The sequence below is a fragment of the Nicotiana sylvestris genome, chromosome 8 (assembly GCF_000393655.2).
Source record: "Nicotiana sylvestris chromosome 8, ASM39365v2, whole genome shotgun sequence".
Taxonomy (NCBI): domain Eukaryota; kingdom Viridiplantae; phylum Streptophyta; class Magnoliopsida; order Solanales; family Solanaceae; genus Nicotiana; species Nicotiana sylvestris.
This window is the reverse complement of record NC_091064.1, coordinates 49,600,970-49,622,700: the sequence shown is the minus strand read 5'-3', so window position 1 is coordinate 49,622,700 and position 21,731 is coordinate 49,600,970.

The window sequence follows — 21,731 nt, the reverse complement described above, 5'->3', positions numbered from 1 at the left end:
CTTGTACCATTATTATTATGTTGTTATGAACTGTTGTTGGCTTTAATTTTGGACTCCGACCTCTGTTCCAGCTCGTCACTACTTTCAACCTAAGGTTAGGTTTGTTTCTTATTGAATATATGAGGTCGGTTGTGCTCATATTACACTTCTGCACCTTGTGTGCATATTTGGATGCTGACGTTGTTGTGTATGACCGGAGCTAGCATTGAAGGCGTACATGCGTTCCGATTATGATGTAACGACCCGGCCGGTCGTTTCATGAGTTACCACTCCGTTTCACCCATTTCTGCTTCTTATTGCCTTGTTCAGCTGCATTTTGTGTTATCGGGTTGGTTGGCTCGGGTTCGGAGAGGTTTTGGTAAGGTTTGAGACACTTAGTCTCTTTTGAGTAAGCTTAAGTTTGAAAAGTCAAATGAATGTTGACTTATGTGTTAAAGGCTCGGATGTGAGTTCGGATGGTTCGGATAGCTTTGGGAGGTGGCTTGGGACGTAAGAGCATGATCAGATTGTGTTTTGGATGTCCGGAGTAGATTTAGGCTTGGATTGGCGAAATTGGAATTTTGGCGTTTTCCGATTGATAGGTGAAATTTTGATATAGCGGTCAGAATAGAATTTCGGGAGTTGCAGTAGGTCCATTGTGTCAATTGGGATGTGTGTGCAAAATTTCAGGTCATTCAGACGTGGTTTGATAGACTTTTTAATCGAAAGCATAATTTGGAAGTTTTTAGAATTCTTAGGCTTGAATCTGATGCAAATTTGGTGTTTTGATGTTGTTTTGAGCGTTCCGAAGGTTGAAACAAGTTTGAATGATCTTATGGGATAGGTTGGCATGTTTGGTTGAGGTCCCGAAGGCCTCGGATGAGTTTCAGGGTGGTTAAACGGATCATTTCATGTTGTAGGAAATTGCAGAAAACTGTTGTGTGTGTTGCAGACTAGTTGGCCTTCGCGTTCGTGAGTAGGACCTCACATTTGTGAAGGGCTAGCATGTGAGGCTAAAGATTTGGCCGTCACGTTCGCGAGGGAGGTCCCACATTCGCGAAGGGATGGGGTCATTGAGCTACGCATTCGTGAGAGGGGAGCCTCGTTCACGAAGGGTTGGAGTTAGGAAGCATCGCGTTCGCGAGAGAATATACGCGTTCGCGGAGAAGGAAAATGTGGTCAATGTCAGGTTGTGCTTCGCGAACGCGAGGCTTTGACCGCATTCACGAAGAAGGATTTAAATGTCTTGGCAGAATGTTTTAAAAGCTCATTTCCACGATTTTTAGCCTGAGTTCCACCATTTTTGGGCGATTTTGAATCTTTTTGAAGGGGATTGAAGAGAGAATCAAGAGGGAACACTTGGAGGTAAGATTTATGGACTTAATACTCAATCCTAATGTGATTTCTACCTAATTAATCATGGAAATTGTTGAATTCAAGCCTAAATATTGAAGAACTAGGGCTTGTAATTGGAGACCTAGAATTTGGGATTTGAGAGGTCATTTGTGGTTGGATTTTGGTGCTATTGATATGAATGAACTCGAGAAGTGATTGTAACGACCCGACCGGTCGTTTTGAGCTTTTGTAATTTGTTTGCCAGTTCTCGGGCATGACTTTCCCTGTGTGATGTATTATGACTTATGTAGATCATTGGTTTTGGTTTTCAGGGGAATCAGAATGAATTTGAAAGAACAATTATCAGTTTGAAGCTTGAAATTTGAAAGGTTTGACCAAGATTTGACTTGTTTGTATATGATCTCGGATCAGAATTTTTATGATTTGATTAGATCCGTTAGGTGATTTGCGACTTAGGAGCATTGTTTAGAGTTCATTTTGAAAGTCCGTGGAAGGTTTAGGCTTAAATTGGCGAAATTGAAATTTTGGCGTTTTCCGGTTGATAGGCGAGATTTTAATATAGAGGTTAGAATGGAATTACGGAAGTTGTAGTAGTTTCGTTGTGTCATTTGGGATGTGTGTGCAAAATATCAGGTCATTCGGATGTGGTTTGATTGGGTTTTTGATCAAAAGCGGAATTGAGAAGATTTTGGAAACTTAGGCTTGAATCCGATGTGTTTTGGTTGATTCAATATTGATTGAGGTGTTTTGAGGATTGGTACAAGTTTGAATAAGGTTATGGGATATGTTTGTGTTGTTGGTTGAGGTCTCGGGGGCCTCGGGGTAATTTCAGATGGTTGACGAAAGAATTTGGAATTGAGTTTGCAGCTGAAGCATTTGGTTCTATCATAACCACACCTGCGGTCGGGAGGCCGCAGGTGCGATGATCGCAGAAGCGTAAGGCAGCTGCAGATGCGGCCAGTGTGAAGTCCTTCAGGAACTGCAAAAATGGTGTCGTGGGCTCACCTGCAGTAGCGTAGGTGCGAGTTTTTAACCATAGATGCAGAGATTGTCATTTTAACGAAAACCACAGATGCGGTGGAATAGTCGCAGAAGAGGTAATAGGACCGCAGGTGCAAAAATACATGGGTCAGAAAGTATATAATGTTCCTTCGTGAATTTTTGCTAAGTTCTCCATTTTTGAAGACGTGAAGCGAGCTAGGGCAGTGAATTCAAGGGAAAATCGAAGAAAATCAGTTGGGTAAGTTCGCTGAGCCTCACTACTCATGTTTATGATAAGTTTTCATTTGTTTAATCATGGTATTAGTGTAAATTAAGGAAGAAAATTGAGGAATTAGGGCTTGAGATTAAGAGACCTTTGAGTGGGGATTTGAGGGGCTATTTGATGTCCGATTTTGATGTTCTTGATATGTATAGACTCGTGGGAGGATGAGGATTCTATTGATGTCAATTTCTGTTGGATTCCGAGACATGGGCCCAAGGGCCATCTTGGAGAAATTTCGGGATTTTTGATGTAAATTGGATATTTTCGAGTGGGCTTTCTTTCCTTAGCATATTTTAATGGTTATGTACTGATTGTGGCTAGATTTGGAGCATCCGGAGGTCGGTTCGTGACGGCAAAGGCATTGCGGGCTAGAGTTTTGATCGGATTGAGGTGAGTAATGATTGTAAATGATGTTATGAAGGTATGAAACCCCGGATTGCGCATCGTTGTGCTATATTGAGGTGACACACACGCTAGATGACGAGTGTGGGGTCGTGCACTATTGGGGGTTGTGACGTAGTCCATCCCGAATGATTGTTTTACTACGTATTTGATTGAAAACTAATTGCTATCATCATGTTTTGGGCTGAATGCCATATTTGGGTCTCGGCCCAACTATTTGAACCCTTCAGTGATTTTTATTGATATTTCCTCACTGTTTGACTTCAAACTTGTACTCAGTCATGCTATATTCTACTGTTTTCTAAACTCGGCCATGTTTACTCTGCGTTAACACTTGAAATGATATATTAAATAATATTTTGGGCTGAGTATCATGTTTTACTGTTGCCTGAGTGGCTTATGTGATTTTGACTGAGTAAGGTCGAGGGCCTGTGTTGTGAGGATACTTTTGGGTCGGGCTGCACGCCACAACGGTGATACATTGATTATGATTATGAGGCTGAGGGCCTGAGATTTGTACGCCACGAGGTGGCTTGTTGATATGAGGCCGAGAGCCTAGAGATGATGCCACGAGATGACTTGATATTGCGCTTGGGCCGTAAGGGCCCTCTGCAAGAATCTACACACCCCCAGTGAGCGCGGGTACCCATTGTGATGTGAGATATAGCCCGAGGTGCTGGTATTGTTCTGAGACGTTGCCCGAGGGGCGGATTTGTTGACATTGTGCCCGAGGGGCGAACCTTTATGTGTTTATCTTTCTTATTTGCCTGTCATTTACCTGTTTAATTGTGTATTTGTGCCCGATGGGCGAATTTTCTGTGCTTACCTATTCTAATTGCTTTGCATTCAATTGCTTAACTAATAAAAATTCATTTTAAAGAGGTTTAAACTGAGCTAAGGTTCTTAAGAGATTTCACAGCTTCATTACTTTCTTACTGGTTTTGTACTACTCTATACAACATGTTGATGTATTTTTTGTGATTTGCTATCGTTCAGTCTTTAGTTATGATTAGTACTCACTAAGTCGGAGTACTCACTTTACTCACTACACCTTGTGTGCAGATTCAGGTATTTCTGAACCTGGTAGCAGGTATTGGTTGATCGGAGGCAGAGTCATTGGAGTTTAGCAAGGTAGCTACCGGTGTTCGCAACACTGCTTTTCTCCCTCTAGATTTCATTAGACTGTATTTAGTACATTTTAGATTTTATCGTTGTAATTAGACCCTAGTGTATGCTCGTGACTTGTGACACCCCGATGTCGGGCTGTATTCATTTTCGCACTTGTTTTATTTCGCTAAATCTGTACTTGTTGGGGATTTATCCTTATAAATGACTTAAATTGACCTATTAAAACTGAATTTGGGAATTGTGTCGGCTGGCCTTGTCTTCACGAGAGGCGCTATCACGACTTGGTCCGGTTTGGGGTCGTGACAAGTTGGTATCAGATCCTAGGTTACAGAGGTCTCACGAGTCATGAGCAGGTTTTAGTAGAGTCTTGTGGATTGGTACAGAGACGTCTGTATTTATCCTCAAGAGGCTGCAGAACCTTTAGGAAAAACTACACATTCTTAAATTCTTATCGTGCGTCCTTGATTCAACTTGAAATGTAACTCTTTGAATTCCTTCCACGCATTCGTATGCACGCAAGAACGGTCAGTATTAGATGTGCATCGATGGCTTGTAATTCCCTGGTCGAGGGGCGATACGTGATCTCTGTGTGTTGATGTTGGGCTAGTCTAGAAAACTTGAGGCTGGAGTTTTACCTATAGCTTGAGCCCTGAGCTATTGATTGTGTGAGCGCGTGTTTCTGGATCTATATGTGCTGTTGTGTCCCTATTAAGGGAAGTAATGACTAGATAGTTATGTGATGAGTGTGATGTGACTGTGAGATGTATTCATATGATTTGGAAGTGATGAGTAGGGTCTGATGGAGGATAGAAGAACTAGTAGGCTTGAATTCCATCTTGATTCGAGCTATAGCCCCGAGTTATGGGCGTATGAAGAATATTTTCATGTTTCCTAGTTGGGAGTGAATTAAATCTCATGTTGCGGTATGAGTTCAGACTCTGGAAGACTAAGTGACTGCGCAATATTTATAACGGTGGAAGGTGTACAGAAATGTTAGTTGGAGGCAAATCAGGTGGGTTATCTCCTGCGGAGTGTTCTGAGGTTGTGTGATCCTTATGTGTCTATTAGAAGATCTCATTTACAAGTGAAATATAAGTGTTGAAATTTGAATTTGGGTCGCTGTAGAGAGTGGACTTGACTGTTGCAAGGATGAATGCGAGATTTGCAGAAGATTCAAAGTACCAGATGGTCTGTGTTTCACGAGCTTATGAAGGATTGAGTTTAATCTCACTATGGTATTATGGCAGCAATAGAGTATATGCGTTATGAGTTATTGTGTGTGTTTTGGTCTATGGCTTCGAGCCGAGTGGGGGGAGTCTGATATTGATTAGGTGATTACACTGTTAGATGCTATGTTGGTTCCAGTTTGAGGCATACTATTGAATCAGTTATGGCCTACGGAGATGGAGACCGAGGATGGCTCGAGTAAAGGAAAATTCTTGACAAAGGTTGGAGTATGCTTCATAGGTGTGTGAGGATCACGGAATGTCTTGATTTGTTGTTGTAAAGGATGCTCGGTGCATAGAGCAGGAAGTTGCTTGGTTGTATTGGGATGAGGTTGCATTCTGCAGTGTCAGAAGTTCTGATGAGGCATAGGTTTTCGGTTCTTTCTATCGGGCTAATTGTGGTTTGAGTAGAGTGGATGACTCTAGGGAATGGTTCTAATGTGCTCAAGATTTTGCATGTAATAATTGGAGATTTTCAGGTTGTATTTTTGGCCAGAAACTGAGGTTTGTATTTGGAGGGTGTTGAGATTCGCGGTATTTTTATATGAAATATGGGCTTCTATATGTCTGTATTAGGAAGGTAAAGGTAATGGCTTGGAATTTGTGGAGGTCTCTTTAGGGTAAGTATTTTGAACGTGGTGCTTTTGGGGATATCTAAGAAAGTATTCAGCGGCTTATGAGCCTTAGATAGTGTGGCTTTATGCTTGGGTCTCTTGTGGCAAGTCTGGGTTGAAGAATGGTGGTGTTATAGCAAGAAGAAGTATCTAGTTGAAGGTGAATCGGAAGGAACTTGGATAGATGGTATAGCTTGGTAGCAGGCCGGATCGGTAGGGTAAGGATATGATTATTTCCGTGGGTGCTTACGAGGTAATAAGTTCTTACAGGTGTTTTACGGAAATGCCCTTAGGTTTCAGTGGCCGGTGTAGCTTGGTTGAGTTAGAAGGGTTCAGTCATGTCAGGTTTGGTTTTGTACAACAGGGAGTCGGAGAGTTCTTGATAATTTCTACCACGATTAAAGATGCGTATTTTCTGCGAGTGTGAGACACATGGGGATGTGTAGTGATTTTCTTCTGAACGAGATCAATGGAAAGTTCTTGGTTGGTTGAGTACATAGTTGCTTGTGGCTCGGAAAGGATATGAAGTTCTTATGTCATCCTAGGATGGTATGGTATATGCGGTATGTTGTGGAGGATTGAGATTGCGTGTGTAAGGTTACGGTTCAGTTTCGAAAGTAAGGTTATAAAACTCTTAAGCAGCGGGTAGCTTTAGACAATTAGAGAAATGAGCTTCAGAAGATTAAGGAAGTGGTATTGCTACTTGGGGTTATTTGACGAGGGTATATGCTTTAGAAAAAGGCAATGTGATTAAGTTGATGGTACTTTGGTAGCACTGCGGCACTTTCTTGTTAGATTGACTGTTGATATTTGAGTTTGCTTGGCGGCACAGAAGAATTTTGGAGTATCTCTCGTGGAATGATTGGGGATTTGAGGTGTGGTATGTATTCATACGACGGAATTGGGATCAGGTATGGTGATTCGTGTGCTATATGGAGTCGGAGACTAGGAGTTCTCATGTTCAGGCTATGTTGTGGTTGTGGGTCGCGTGTATTGGCTCTATTTAGTAACTATTGGGGTTTGGAGACCCGAGCAGATCTCTTGTTACTTGGTATGTTAGATTTTAGATGTGATATTGGGTAAAGACTGGTTGTCTCCGCGTTGTGTTATTCTGGACTATTGCGCTAAGACGGCGTTGTTGGCTATGCTGGGAATGCCACGGATTGAGTGGAGAGGTTCGACGGATTATGTTCTAGTATAGTGGTTTTATATTTCGAAGATCCAGCGGATGGCTGTGAAGGATCGTCTTTCTTACTTGGGTTTCGTGATGGATGTCAGTGTAGAGACTCCTACCATTGATTCAGTTCTAGTGGTGAAGGACTTTTCAAGCGTGTTCTTGTGACCGTGCATGTCGCCGAGCAAGGTTGTTGATTTCGGTATTGATTTGATACCAGGCACCATATCTTATGGCACCAGCAGAGTTAAAGGAGTTAAAGGATCAACTTCAGGAACTCCTTGATAAGGGTTCATTGGTAGACCTATATGGATGTGTGTTCTGCATCGAGATGGCTTTGTTGACTTCGAGTTGCATGGGTGAGGGATGTGTTGATTCGGTTGTTGTTGAGCTATTAGCATTCTGAGTTGACATATGAGTTACTTTTCTATGTTGTGAGGCGTTACGATTTGCTGGTTATAGGCACATGTGGTGTGGTTCCAATAGGGTTTCATGGTGGAAGTTGAGCGGGAAGAGTACTGGGTATTGTGCGGTGGATGGCGTATCGATTATGTTCTTTCAGGATTGTGTAATGCTATGTCAATGGCTTCACAGTGGTTTTGAGGATTGCTTTGGTATTAGACATCATATTGCACGTGGTTGTCGATTTTGATCATAGTGACTTGAGGTGTTTCATGTGGACCAGTGTTTGGATGAGGTCGCGCAGTTGAGTGAAGCTATATGGAAGTATGATCCTTGCGGGTTAGATTCGTGTGTTCTGTTTCTATGATGTGAGGCAGGCCCTCAGCCTTGTGTTATGGTGGTACTGGTGAACTTGCGGTACAACTCTTTCATTTGAGTCATTTTCATGATTCGAGTATGTTCGGATTTTTGCTTATTAGTGCGCGGATTGCACAAGTTGTGGCTTTAGCTAGTATTGATGTGTCTTGTCACCAAAGTAGTTGTGTGGGATTAGATGAGATCGTTGGGGTCTTTAATGAATACAAACAGATTCGATTTCAACATGTTGGAAGGATAATATTGAGTTTCCGCTCAGAAATTTGCTATGGTCTTTGCCAAAGGAGAAGTGGCTTCATGAATGGTTGATCTGAGAAATGGTTATGGCTTACTGCGTGTTTTATTTATCATTGGCAGTATATGAATGTGTTGGAATAAGACTTCAGTTGATAAGAGGTTTCCTACCGGTATTCGGTTGTTGGGTGCAGCTGTTGTGATTTGAAATTACCGCTACAAGTGTTTGAGTTATGTAGTATATCATGTAATTTCACCTGAGGTTGCAGGTATTCGTTATTACAGCTGGTTCGGACTTATTCAGAGTATAGATGTGAGATTCTGATTTTGTGGATGATTTTAGAAGTAGAAATGTGGTTCCAAGGTTAACGGGCTAGATTGGATTGTGAAATTTTAGTCACATTGTATTATCGGATGTATATGAGATAGGTTGACGTGGGATCACCCCTGAGTATATGCATGGTAAGGTTATTCAGTGATTGGTTGAATTTTGGAAAAACTCTGGGAACGTTCGAGGACGAACGTATGTTTAAGTGGGGGAGGATGTAACGACCCGACCGATCGTTTTGAGCTTTTGCACTTTGCTCGCTAGTTCTAGGGCATGACTTGCCCTGTGTGATGTATTGTGACTTATGTAGATCATTGGTTTTGGTTTTCAGGGGAATCAAAATGACTTTGGAAGAACAGTTCTCAGTTTGAAGCTTGAAATTTGAAAGGTTTGACCAAGATTTGACTTGCTTGTATATGATCTCGGATCGAAATTTTTATGATTTGGTTAGATCCGTTAGGTGATTTGGGACTTAGGAGCGTGATCGGAATTCATTTTGGAAGTCCGTGAAAGGTTTAGGCTTGAAATGACGAAATTGAGATTTCGGCGTTTTCCGGTTGATAGGCGAGATTTTGATATATATGTCGGAATGGAATTCCGGAAGTTGTAGTAGTATCGTTGTGTCATTTGGGATGTGTGTGCAAAATTTCAGGTCATTCGGATGTGGTTTGATTGGGTATTTGATCAAAAGCAGAATTCGGAAGATTTTGGAAACTTAGACTTGAATTCGATGTGTTTTGGTTGATTCGATGTTGTTTGAGGTGTTATGAAGATTGGTACAAGTTTGAATAAGGTTATGGGATATGTTTGTGTTGTTTGTTGAGGTCCTGGGAGCCTCGGGGTGATTTCGGATGGTTGACGGAAGAATTTGGAATTGAGTTTACAGTTGAAGTATTTGGTTATGTCATAACCACACCTGCGGTCGGGAGGCCACAGGTGCGATGATCGCAGAAGCGTAAGGCAGCCGCAGATGCGACCAATGTGAAGTCCTTCAGGAACCGCAAAAACGGTGTCGTGGGCTCACCTGCAGTAGTGCAGGTGCGAGTTCTTAACCGTAGATACGGAGATTGTCATTCTATTGGAAACTGCAGATGCGGTGGAATAGTCGCAGAAGCAGTAATAGGACCGCAGGTGCGAAAATACCTGAGTCAGAAAGTATATAATGTTCCTTCGCGAATTTTTGCTAAGTTCTCCATTTTTGACGACGGGAAGCGAGCTAGGGCAGTGAATTCAATGGAAAATTGAAGAGAATCAGTTGGGTAAGTTCGTAAGCCTCATTACAATGATTATTTTTTCATTTGTTTAATCATGGTATTAGTGGAAATTAAGGAAGAAAATTGAGGGATTAGGGCTTGAGATTAAGAGACCTTTGAGTGGGGATTTGAGGGGCTATTTGAGGTCCGATTCTGATGTTCTTGATATGTATAGACTCGCAAGAGGATGAGGATTCTATTGATGTCAATTTTGTTGGATTCCGAGACATGGGCCTAAGGGCCGGGTTGGAGCAACTTCGGGATTTTTGATGTACATTGGATATTTTCGAGTGGGCTTTCTTTCCTTAGCATATTTTAATAGTTATATACTGATTGTGGCTAGATTTGGAGCATCCGGAGGTCGGTTCATGAGGGCAAAGGCATTGCGGGCTAGAGTTTTGACCGGATCGAGGTGAGTAATAATTGTAAATGATATTCTGAAGGTATGAAACCCCGGATTGCACATCGTTGCCCTATATTGAGGTAACGCACATGCTAGATAACAAGTGTGGGGTCGTGCACTGTTGGGGGTTGTGACGTAGTCCATCCCGAATGATTGTTTTACTGCGTATTTGATTGAAAACTATTTGCTATTATCATGTTTTGGGTTGAATGCCATATTTGGGTCTCGTGCCAACTATTTGAACCCTTCGGGGATTTTTATTGATATTTCCTCACTGTTTGACTTCAAACTTGTACTCAGTCATGCTATATTCTACTGTTTTCTAAACTCAACCATGTTTACTCTGCGTTAACACTTGAAATGATATTTTAAATAATATTTTGGGCTGAGTATCATGTTTTACTGTTGCCTGAGTGGCTTATGTGATTTTGACTGAGTAAGGCCGAGGGCATGTGTTGTGAGGATACTTTTGGGTCGGGTTGCACGCCACAACGGTGATACATTGATTATGATTATAAGGCCGAGGGCCAGAGATTTGTACGCCACAAGGTGGCTTGTTGATATGAGGCCGAGAGCCTAGTACTGATGCCACGAGATGGCTTGATATTGCGCTTGAGCCGTAAGGGGCCCCTCCAGGAGTCTACACACCCCCAGTGAGCGGGGGTACCCATTGTAATGTGAGATATAGCCCGAGGTGCTGGTATTGTACTGAGACGTTGCCCGAGGGGCGGATTTGTTGACATTGTGCCCGAGGGGAGAACCTTTATGTGTTTATCTTTTTTATTTGCCTGTCATTTACCTGTTTAATTGTGTATTTGTGCCCGAGGGGTGGATTTTTTGTGCTTACCTATTCTAATTGCTTTGCATTCAATTTCTTAACTAATAAAAAGTCATTTTAAAGAGGTTTAAATTGAGCTAAGGTGCTTAAGAGATTTCACAGCTTCGTTGCTTTCTTACTGGTTTTGTACTACTCTATACAACATGTTGATGTATTTTTCGTGATTTCCTATCACTCAGTCTTTAGTTATGATTAGTACTCACTGAGTCGGAGTACTCACTTTACTCCCTACACCTTATGTGCAGATTCAGGTATTTCTGAACCTGGTAGCGGGTATTGGTTGATCGGAGGCAGAGTCATCGGAGTTTGGCAAGGTAGCTACCGGCGTTCGCAACACTGCTTTTCTCCCTCTAGATTTCATTAGACTGTATTTAGTACATTTTAGATTTTTTCATTGTAATTAGACCCTAGTAGATGCTCGTGACTTGTGACACCCCGATGTCGGGCTGTATTCATTTTCGCACTTGTTTTATTTCGCTAAATCTGTACTTGTTGGGGATTTATCCTTATAAATGACTTAAATTGACCTATTAAAACTGAATTTGGGAATTGTGTCGGCTGGCCTTGTCTTCACGAGAGGCGCCATCACGACTTGGTCCGATTTGGGGTCGTGACAAGTTGGTATCAGATCCTAGGTTACATAGGTCTCACGAGTCATGAGCAGGTTTTAGTAGAGTCTGCGGATCGGTACAAAGACGTCTGTATTTATCCTCAAAAGGCTGCAGAACCTTTCGGAAAAACTTCACATTCTTGAATTCTTATCGTGCGTCCTTGATTCAACTTGAAATGTAACTCTTTGAATTCCTTCCATGCGTTCGTATGCACGCATGAATGCTCAGTATCAGATGTGCATCGATGGCTTGTGATTCCCTGGTCGAGGGGCGATACGTGATCGCTGTGTGTTGATGTTGGGCTAGTCTGGAAGACTTGAGGTCGGAGGTTTACCTATAGCTTGAGCCCTGAGCTATTGATTGCATGAGCGCGTATTTCTGGATCTATATGTGTTGTTGTGTCCCTATTAAGGGAAGTAATGACTAGATAGTTACGTGATGAGTGTGATGTGACTGCGAGATGTATTCATATGATTTGGAAGTGACAAGAAGGGTCTGCTGGGGTATAGAAGAACTATTAGGCTTGAATTCCATCTTGATTCGAGCTATAGCCCCGAGTTATGGGCGTATGAAGAATATTTTCATGTTTCCTAGTTGGGAGTGAAGTAAATTTCATGTTGCGGTATGAGTTCAGACTCAGGAAGACTAAGTGATTGCATAATGTTTATAACGGTGGAAGGTGTACATAAATGTTAGTTAGAGGCAAAGCAGGTGGGTTATCTCCTGCGGAGTGTTCTGAGGTTGTGTGATCCTTATGTGTCTATTAGAAGATCTCATTTACAAGTGAAATATAAGTGTTGAAATTTGAATTTGGGTTGCTGTAGATAGTGGGCTTGACTGTTGCGAGGACGAATGCGAGATTTGCAGAAGATTCAAAGTACCAGATGGTCTGTGTTTCACGAGCTTATGAAGGATTGAGGTTAATCTCACTATGGTGTTATGGCAGCAATAGAGTATATGCGTTATAAGTTATTGTGTGTGTTTTGGTCTATGGCTTCGAGCCGAGTGGGGGGAGTCTGATATTGATTAGGTGATTGCACGGTTAGATGCTATGTTGGTTCCAGTTTGAGGCATACTATTGAATCAGTTACGACCTAGTTGAAGGTGAATTAGAAGGAACTTTGATAGATGGTATAGCTTGGTAGTAGGTCGGTTTTGTAGGGTAAGGATATGAATATTTCCGTGGGCGCTTACAAGGTAATAAGTTCTTACAGGTGTTTTGCGGAAATGCCCTTAGGTTTTAGTGGCCGGTGTAGCTTGGTTGAGTTAGAAGGGTTCAGTCATGTCAGGTCTGGTTTTGTACAACAGGGAGTCGGAGAGTTCTTGATGATATCTACCGCGGTTGAAGATGCGTATTTTCTGCTAGTGTGAGAAGCATGGGGATATGTAGTGATTTTCTTCTGAACGAGATTAATGGAAAGTTCTTGGTTGGTTGAGTACATAGTTGCTTGTGGCTCGGAAGGGATATGAAGTTCGCATGTCATCCTAGGATGGTATGGTATATGCGGTATGTTGTGGAGGATTGAGATTGCTCGTGTAAGGTTACAGTTCAGTTCCGAAAGGAAGGTTATAAAACTCTTAGGCAGTGGGCTGCTTCAAATAATTAGAGAAATGAGCTTCAGATGATTAAGGAAGTGGTATTGCTACTTGGGGTTATTTGACGAGGGTATATGTTTCAAAAAAGGAAATATGATAAAGTTGATGGTACTTCGGTAGCATTGCGGCACTTTCTTGTTAGATCGACTGCTGATATTTGAGTTTGCTTGGCGGCACAGAAGAATTTTGGAGTATCTCTCGTGGAATGATTGGGGATTTGAGGTGTGGTATGTATTCATACGACGGAATTGGGATCAGGTATGGTGATTCGTGTGCTATATGGAGTCGGAGACTAGGAGTTCTCATGTTCAGGCTATGTTGTGGTTGTGGGTCGCGTGTATTGGCTCTATTTAGTAACTATTGGGGTTTGGAGACCCGAGCAGATCTTTTGTTGCTTGGTATGTTAGATTTTGGATGTGATATTGGGTAAAGACTGGTTTTCTCCGTGTTGTGTTATTCTGGACTGTTGCGCTAAGATGGCTCTGTTGGCTATGCCGGGAATGCCACGGATTGAGTGGCAAGGTTCGAGGGATTATGTTCCAGCAAAGTGGTTTTATATTTTGAAGATCCAGCGGATGGCTGGGAAGGATCGTCTTTCCTACTTGGGTTTCGTGATGGATGTCAGTGTAGAGACTCCTACCATTGATTCATTTCCGATGGTGAAGGACTTGTCGGATGTGTTCTTGTGGTCGTGCATGTCGCCGAGCAAGGTTGTTGATTTCGGTATTGATTTGATACAAGGCACCGTATCGTATGGCACCAGCAGAGTTAAAGGAGATAAAGGATCAACTTCAGGAACTCCTTGATAAGGGCTCATTGGTAGACCTATATGGATGTGTGTTCTGTATCGAGATGGTTTTGTTGACTTCGAGTTGCATGGGTGAGGGATGTGTTGATTCGGTTGTTGTTGAGCAATTAGCGTTCTGAGTTGACATATGAGTTACTTTTATGTGTTGCGAGGCGTTATGATTTGCTTGTTATAGGCACATGTGGTGTGGTTCCATTAGGGTTTCATGGTGGAAGTCGAGCAGGAAGAGTACTGGGTATTGTGCGGTGGATGGCGTATTGATTATGTCCTTACGGGATTGTGTAATTCTATGTCAATGGCTTCGTAGTGGTTTTGAGGATTGCTTTGGTCTTAGACATCATATTGCGCGTGGTTGTCGATTTTTATCATAGTGACTTGAGGTATTTCATGTGGACCAGTGTTTGGATGAGGTCGCGCAGTGGAGTGAAGCTATATGGAAGTATGATCCTTGCGGGTTTGATTCGTGTGTTCTGTTTCTATGATGTGAGGCGGGCCCTCAGCCTTGTGTTGTGGTAGTACTGGTGAGCTTGCGGTACAACTCTTTCATTTGAGTCATTTTCATGAGTCGAGTATGTTAGGATTTTTGCTTATTGGTGCGCGGATTGCACAAGTTGCGGCTTTAGCCTGTATTGATGTGTCATGTCACCAGAGTAGTTGTGTGGGATTAGATGATATCGTTGGGGTCTTTAATGAATACAAACAGATTCGATTTCAGCATGTTGGAAGGATAATATTGAGTTTCGGTTTAGAATTTTGCTATGGTCTTTGCCAAAGGAGAAGTGGCTTCATGAATGATTGATCTGAGAAATGGTTATGGCTTACTGCTTGTTTTATTTATCATTGGCAGTACATGAAAGTGTTGGCATAAGACTTTAGTTGATAAGAGGTTTCCTACTGGTATTCGGTTGTTGGGTGTAGCTGCTGTGATTTGAAGTTACCGCTACAAGTTTTTGAGTTATGTAGTATATCATGTAATTTCACCCGAGGTTGCAGCTATGCGTTATTACAACTGGTTCCGACTCATTCAGAGTATAGATTTGAGATTTTGATCTTGTGGATGATTTTAGAAGTAGAAATGTGGTTCCAAGGTTAACGGGCTAGATTGGATTGTGAAATTTCAGTCACATTGTATTATCGGATCTATATGAGATAGGGTGACGTGGGATCACCCCCCGAGTATATGCATGGTAAGGTTATTCAGTGATTGGTTGACTTTTGAAAAAACTCTGGGAATGTTCAAGGACGAACGTATGTTTAAGTGGGGGAGGATGTAACGATCCGACCGGTCGTTTTGAGCTTTTGCAGTTTGCTCGCCAGTTCTCGGGCATGACTTGCCTTGTGTGATGTATTGCGACTTATGTAGATTATTGGTTTTGGTTTTCAGGGGAATAAAAATGAATTTGGAAGAACAGTTCTCAGTTTGAAGCTTGAAATTTGAAAGGTTTGACCAAGATTTGACTTGTTTGTATATGATCTCGAATCGGAATTTTTATGATTTGGTTAGATCCGTGAGGTGATTTGGGACTTAGGAGCGCGATCGGAATGCATTTTGGAAGTCTGTGAAAGGTTTAGGCTTGAATTGACGAAATTGAGATTTCGGCGTTTTTCTGGTTAATAGGCGAGATTTTGATATATCGGTCGGAATGGAATTCCGGAAGTTGTAGTAGTTTCGTTGTGCCATTTGGGATATGTGTGCAAAAGTTCAGGTCATTCGGATGTGGTTTGGTTGTATTTTTGTTCAAAAGCGGAATTCGGAAGATTTTGGAAACTTAGGCTTGAATCCGATGTGTTTTGGTTGATTCGATGTTGTTTGAGGTGTTTTGAAGATTGGTACAAGTTTGAATAAGGTTATGGGATATGTTTGTGTTGTTGGTTGAGGTCTTGGGGGCCTCGAGGTGATTTCGGATGGTTGACGGAAGAATTTGGAATTGATTTTGCAGCTGAAGCATTTGGTTCTGTCATAACCGCACCTGCGGTCGGGAGGCCGCAGGTGCGATGATCACAGAAGCATAAGGCAGCCGCAGATGCGGCCAATGTGAAGTCCTTCAGGAACCGCAGAAACGGTGTCGTGGGCGCACCTGCAGTAGCGCAGGTGCAAGTTCTTAACCGCAGATGCGGAGATTGTCATTCTAATGGAAACCGCAGATGTGGTGGAATAGTCGCAGAAGCAGTAATAGGACTGCAGGTGCGAAAATACCTGGGTCAGAAAGTATATAATGTTCCTTCGGGAATTTTTGCTCAGTTCTCCATTTTTGAAGACGGGAAGCGAGCTAGGGCAGTGAATTCAAGGAAAAATCGAAGAAAATTAGTTGGGTAAGTTCCCTGAGCCTCATTACTCATGTTTATGATCATTTTTCCATTTGTTTAATCATGGTATTAGTGGAAATTAAGGAAGAAAATTGAGGGATTAGGGCTTGAGATTAAGAGACATTTGAGTGGGGATTTGAATGGCCATTTTGACGTCAGATTTTGATGTTCTTGATATTTATAGACTCATGGGAGGATGGGGATTCTATTGATATCAATTTTGTCAGATTTCGAGACGTGGGCCCATGGATTGGGTTGGTGCAATTTCAGGATTTTTGATGTAAATTGAATATTTTCGAGTGGGCTTTGTTTCCATAGCATATTTTAATGGTTATGTATTGATTGTGGCTAGATTTGGAGCATCCGGAGGTCGGTTCGTGAGGGCAAAGGCATCGCGGGCTAGAGTTTGTACTGGATCGAGGTGAGTAATGATTGTAAATGTTCTTAGGGTATGGAACCCCGAATTGCACATCGTTGTGCTATATTGAGGTGACACACACGCTAGATGACGAGCGTGGGGTCGTGCACTAGTGGGGTTTGTGACGTAGTCCATCCCAAATAATTGTTTTACTGCGTATTTGATTGAAAACTATTTGCTATCATCATGTTTTGGGCTGAATGTCATATTTGGGCCTCGTGCCAACTATTTGAACACTTTCGGGGATTTTTATTGATATTTCCTCATTTTTTGACTTCAAACTTGTACTTAGTCATGCTATATTCTACTATTTTCAAAACTCAGCCATGTTTACTCTGCTTTAACACTTGAAATGATATTTTAAATAATATTTTGGACTGAGCATCATGTTTTACTGTTGCCTGAGTGGATTATGTGATTTTGATTGAGTAAGACCGAGGGCATGTGTTGTGAGGATACTTTTGGGTCGGGCTGCACGCCGCGGCGGTGATACATTGATTATGATTATGACGCCGAGGGCCTGAGATTTGTACGCCACGAGGTGGCTTGTTGATATGAGGCTGAGAGCCTAGTGATGATGCCACGAGATTGCTTGATATTGCGTTTGGGCCGTAAGGGGACCCTCCAGGAGTCTGCATACCCCCAGTGAGCGTGGGTATCCATTGTGATGTGAGATATAGCCTGAAGGACTGGTATTGTTCTGAGATGTTGCCCGAGGGGCGGATTTGTTGACATTGTGCCCGAGGGGCGAACCTTTATGTGGTTATCTTTATTATTTGCCTGTCATTTACCTGTTTAATTGTGTATTTGTGCCCGAGGGGCGGATTTTCTATGCTTACCTATTCTAATTGCTTTGCATTCAATTGCTTAACTGATAAAAAGTCATTTTCAAGAGGTTTAAACCGAGCTAAGGTGCTTAAGAGATTTCATAGCTTCATTGCTTTCTTACTGGTTTTGTACTAGTCTATACAACATGTTGATTTATTTTTTGTGATTTCCTATCACTCAATCTTTAGTTATGATTATTACTCACTGAGTCGGAGTACTCACTTTACTCCCTACACCTTGTGTGCAAATTCAGGTACTTCTGAACCCGGTAGCAGGTATTAGTTGATCAAAGGCAAAGTCATCGGAGTTTGGCAAGGTAGCTGCCGGCGTTTGCAGCACTGCTTTTCTCCCTCTTGATTTCATTAGACTGTATTTAGTACATTTTAGATTTTTCCACTATATTTAGACCCTAGTAGATGCTCGTGACTTGTGACACCCCGATGTCGGGCTGTATTCATTTCTGTACTTGTTTTATTTCGCTAAATCTATACTTGTTGGGGATTTATCCTTATAAATGACTTAAATTGACCTATTAAACTATTAAAACTGAATTGGGAATTATATCGGCTGGCCTTGTCTTTACGAGAGGCGCTATCACGACTGGGTCCGATTTGGGGTCGTGACAGTGATAAGGAGTCTGTTGATGTAATTTTTTTCGGATTCCGAGACGTGGGCTCGGGGAGTCGGGTTTGGTTAATTTCAGGATTTGTGTTTTAATTTGATTTCTTTCGAGTGGGCTATTTTCCCTTAGCATATTTTGATAATTTCGTTCTGATTTTGGCTATATTCGACGTGAGTGGAGGCCGATTTGAGAGGCAAAGGCATCGCGGGCTAGAGTTTGGATCGGATAGAGGTGAGTAATGATTGTAAATGTTGTCCTGAGGGTATGAAACCCCGGATTACACATCGTTGTGCTATATTGAGGTGACACACACGCTAGATGATGAGCGTTGGGGCCGTGCACCGTTGGGGATTGTGACTTAGGTCATCCCGAATGACTGTTTTACCGCGTATTTAATTGAAAATTGTTTGCTATCATCCTGTTTTGGGCTTCGTGCCAACTGTTTGGACCCTTAGGGGATTTTTACTTCTATTTCTTCACTGTTTCGATTTTATATTTGTACTTAGTCATGCTATATTATACTATTTTTCACAACTCAGCCATGTTTACTCTATTTTAATACTTTAAATGATATTTTGGGCTGAGCATCATATTTTACTGTGCTCGAGTGGCTTGTAGAGAATTCTGACTGAGTAGGGCCGAGTGCCTGTGTTGTGAGGATTATTATGGGATCGGGCTGCACGCCGCAGCAGTGTTGTACTGATTATGATTATGAGACTGAGGGACTGAATTGTACGCCACAAGGTGGCTTGATATGAGACCGAAAGCCTAATTGATTATGCCACGAGGTGGCTTGATATTGCGCTTAGGCCGTAAGGGGCCCCTCCTAGAGTCTGTACACCCCCAGTGAGTGCGGGTATCCATTGTGATATGAGATATAGCCCGAGGGGCTGGTATTGTTCCATGTTATTCCCCGAGGGGATGATTCTGTTGACATTGTGCCCGAGGGGTGGATCTTATATGTTTGTCTTTTCTAGTTGCTTCTCATTTACTTGGTTAACTGTTAAAAAGGTGTTTTAAAGAAGCTTATACTGAACCAAGATGTTTTTACAAGATTTCACTATTTATTGCATTTTTATTGGTTTTACTATGCCTCTTTGTGTTTTACGTGATTTCTTATAGCTCAGTCTTCGTTTATTGTTATTACTCACTAAGTTGGAGTACTCACTTTACTCCCTGCACCCTCTGTACAGATTCAGGAGATTCAAGTCTCGCCAGTGAGGGTTGATTGTTCCTAGCAGGCCATTCGGAGTCCACTAGGTAGCTGCTCAACGTTCGCAGCCCAGTGTTTCTCCCTCCTATCTTACTTTATGTTTCTAGTTCTGTAATAGACTGTATAAACTCTTTCAGACTCTTAGACACATGTTTAGATGCTCATGACTGGTGACACCCCGATGTCGGGTTGTGTTTGTTCCACAAATTGTACTGTTTCACTGTTTCTTTTGGGATTTAATCGTGCTAATGACTAAAATTGTGTTATTTTAATTGTTTAATATGAATTGGGTGTTGTGTCGGCTGGACTTGTCTTCACGAGAGGCGCCATCACGACCGGGTCTGGGTTTAAAGTCATGACAAGTTGTTATTGGAGCCTAGGTTACATAGGTCTCATGAGTCATGAGCAAGTTTAGTAGAGTCTCGCGGATCGATACGAAGACGTTTATATTTATCCTTGAGAGGCTACAACACCTTACGAAAAACTTCATATTCTTGAAATTCTTGTCGTGCGAATCTGTTGATCCGAGTACTAAACTTCTATTATTCTATTCTCTCACAAATGGTGAGGACACGTGCTATCGGTCAGGATGGACGACCACTAGTACCACTAGCTGTGGCCACTAGAGGCCGAGGATGCGGCCGTGGTCGAGGTAGGGGCAGGTGTGTGGCCCACACAACAGCTAGGGCAGCACCTGCAGATCCACTAGCCGCCCAGTTCAGGATCAGGTCCCAGTTGTGGACGCTCCAGCACCACCAGCTCAGGCACCAGCTGTGCCCATTGTGATTCAGGGTCTTCAGGAGGCCTTGGCTCAGATTCTATCAGTATACACTAGCCTAGCTCAGGCGGTCTCAATTATTATAGCCGCAGCTACTTCTCAGGCCGGGGACGCACTCAGACTCCTGCCGCTTGCACACCTGAGCAGGTCGTGCAGGGACTTCAGACACCGGGGGCAGATTCAACCCAGCCAGTTGCAGCTGCTCAGGACTATGTAGCTCCTGCCATGCCAGAGGACGAGCAGCGCAGGTTGGAGAGGTTTGGTAGACTTCAGCCTTCGACTTTCAGTGGTGCAGAGGGTGAGGATACCCAGGGTTTCTTGGACAAGTGTCAGAGGATTCTTCGTACAACAGGTATTCTAGAGACCACGCTATCATACTTTTCAATTTTTTGGAGCTGCCTTCACTTGGTGGGAGGTATATGAGAGGTGTAGGCCTGTTGGTGCAGCACCACTTACCTAGCAGCAGTTCTTCGTTCTCTTTTTGGAGAAGTTTGTTCCACAGTCTCGTAGAGAGGAGCTGCGCATGCAGTTCGAGTGGTTGCATCAGGGAGAAATGACTGTGATGTTGTATGAGATGAGGTTCTCATAGTTAGCTCGTCATGCTATTTGGTTGGTTCCGACAAATAGAGAGAGGATCAGGAGGTTCGTTGATGGCCTCTCATATTAGCTTCGTATTCTCATGACCAGCGAGAGGGTGTCTGGTGCTACTTTTGAGGAGGTTGTTGATATTTCTCGTGAGATTGAGTCAGTTCATCGCCAGGAGCGAGATAAGAGGGAGGCCAAGAGGCCTCGTGGATCTGGTAGTTATGGTGGAGCTCCTTCGAGGGGTCAATTCCAGCATGATAGAGGTCGTCCATTCAGGCATGCTCAGACAATTCGCCCAAGTTATCGTGGGGCCTCATCGGGTCATGGTTCTCATAGTTCTCATCAGGGCTAGTCATCACTTAGTGCCCTTCCAGCTCAGAGTTCGTCCCGTGCTCCATCAGTTCAGGGCTCTTCTATGCCAGATGCATCTGCTAGTCATCCCAGTGCTAGGGGTTCCCTTCAGTCCCCGTCTCCAGCACCCGGGAGTTTCTATGAGTGTGGAGAGTTGGGTCGTATGTGAAGGCAGTGTCCTCGTCGTCTTGGGGGTTCATCTCAGTAGAGGAGTCATCCATCGACTTCAATGCCAGTTACTTCACCATCTCCCACCCAGCCAGCTAGGGGCCACCCTAGAGGGGGAGGTCGATCAGGTGGTGGTCAGGCCCGTTTCTATGTACTCCCAGCTAGACCCGATGCTATTGCTTCAAATGTTGTAATCACAAGTATTGTCTCAGTCTGCCACAGAGATGCCTCTATATTATTTGATCCTGGTACCACTTTTTCTTATGTGTCATCATATTTTGCTCATAATTTGGATACGCCCCATGAGTCTATTATTTCATTTGTTCGTGTATCTACTCCAGTGGGTGATACTATTATTGTGGACCGTGTGTACCGATCGTGTGTGGTGACTATTGGGGGTCTGGAGACCCGAGTGGATCTTTTGTTGTTATGTATGGTAGACTTCGATGTTATATTGGGCATGGATTGGC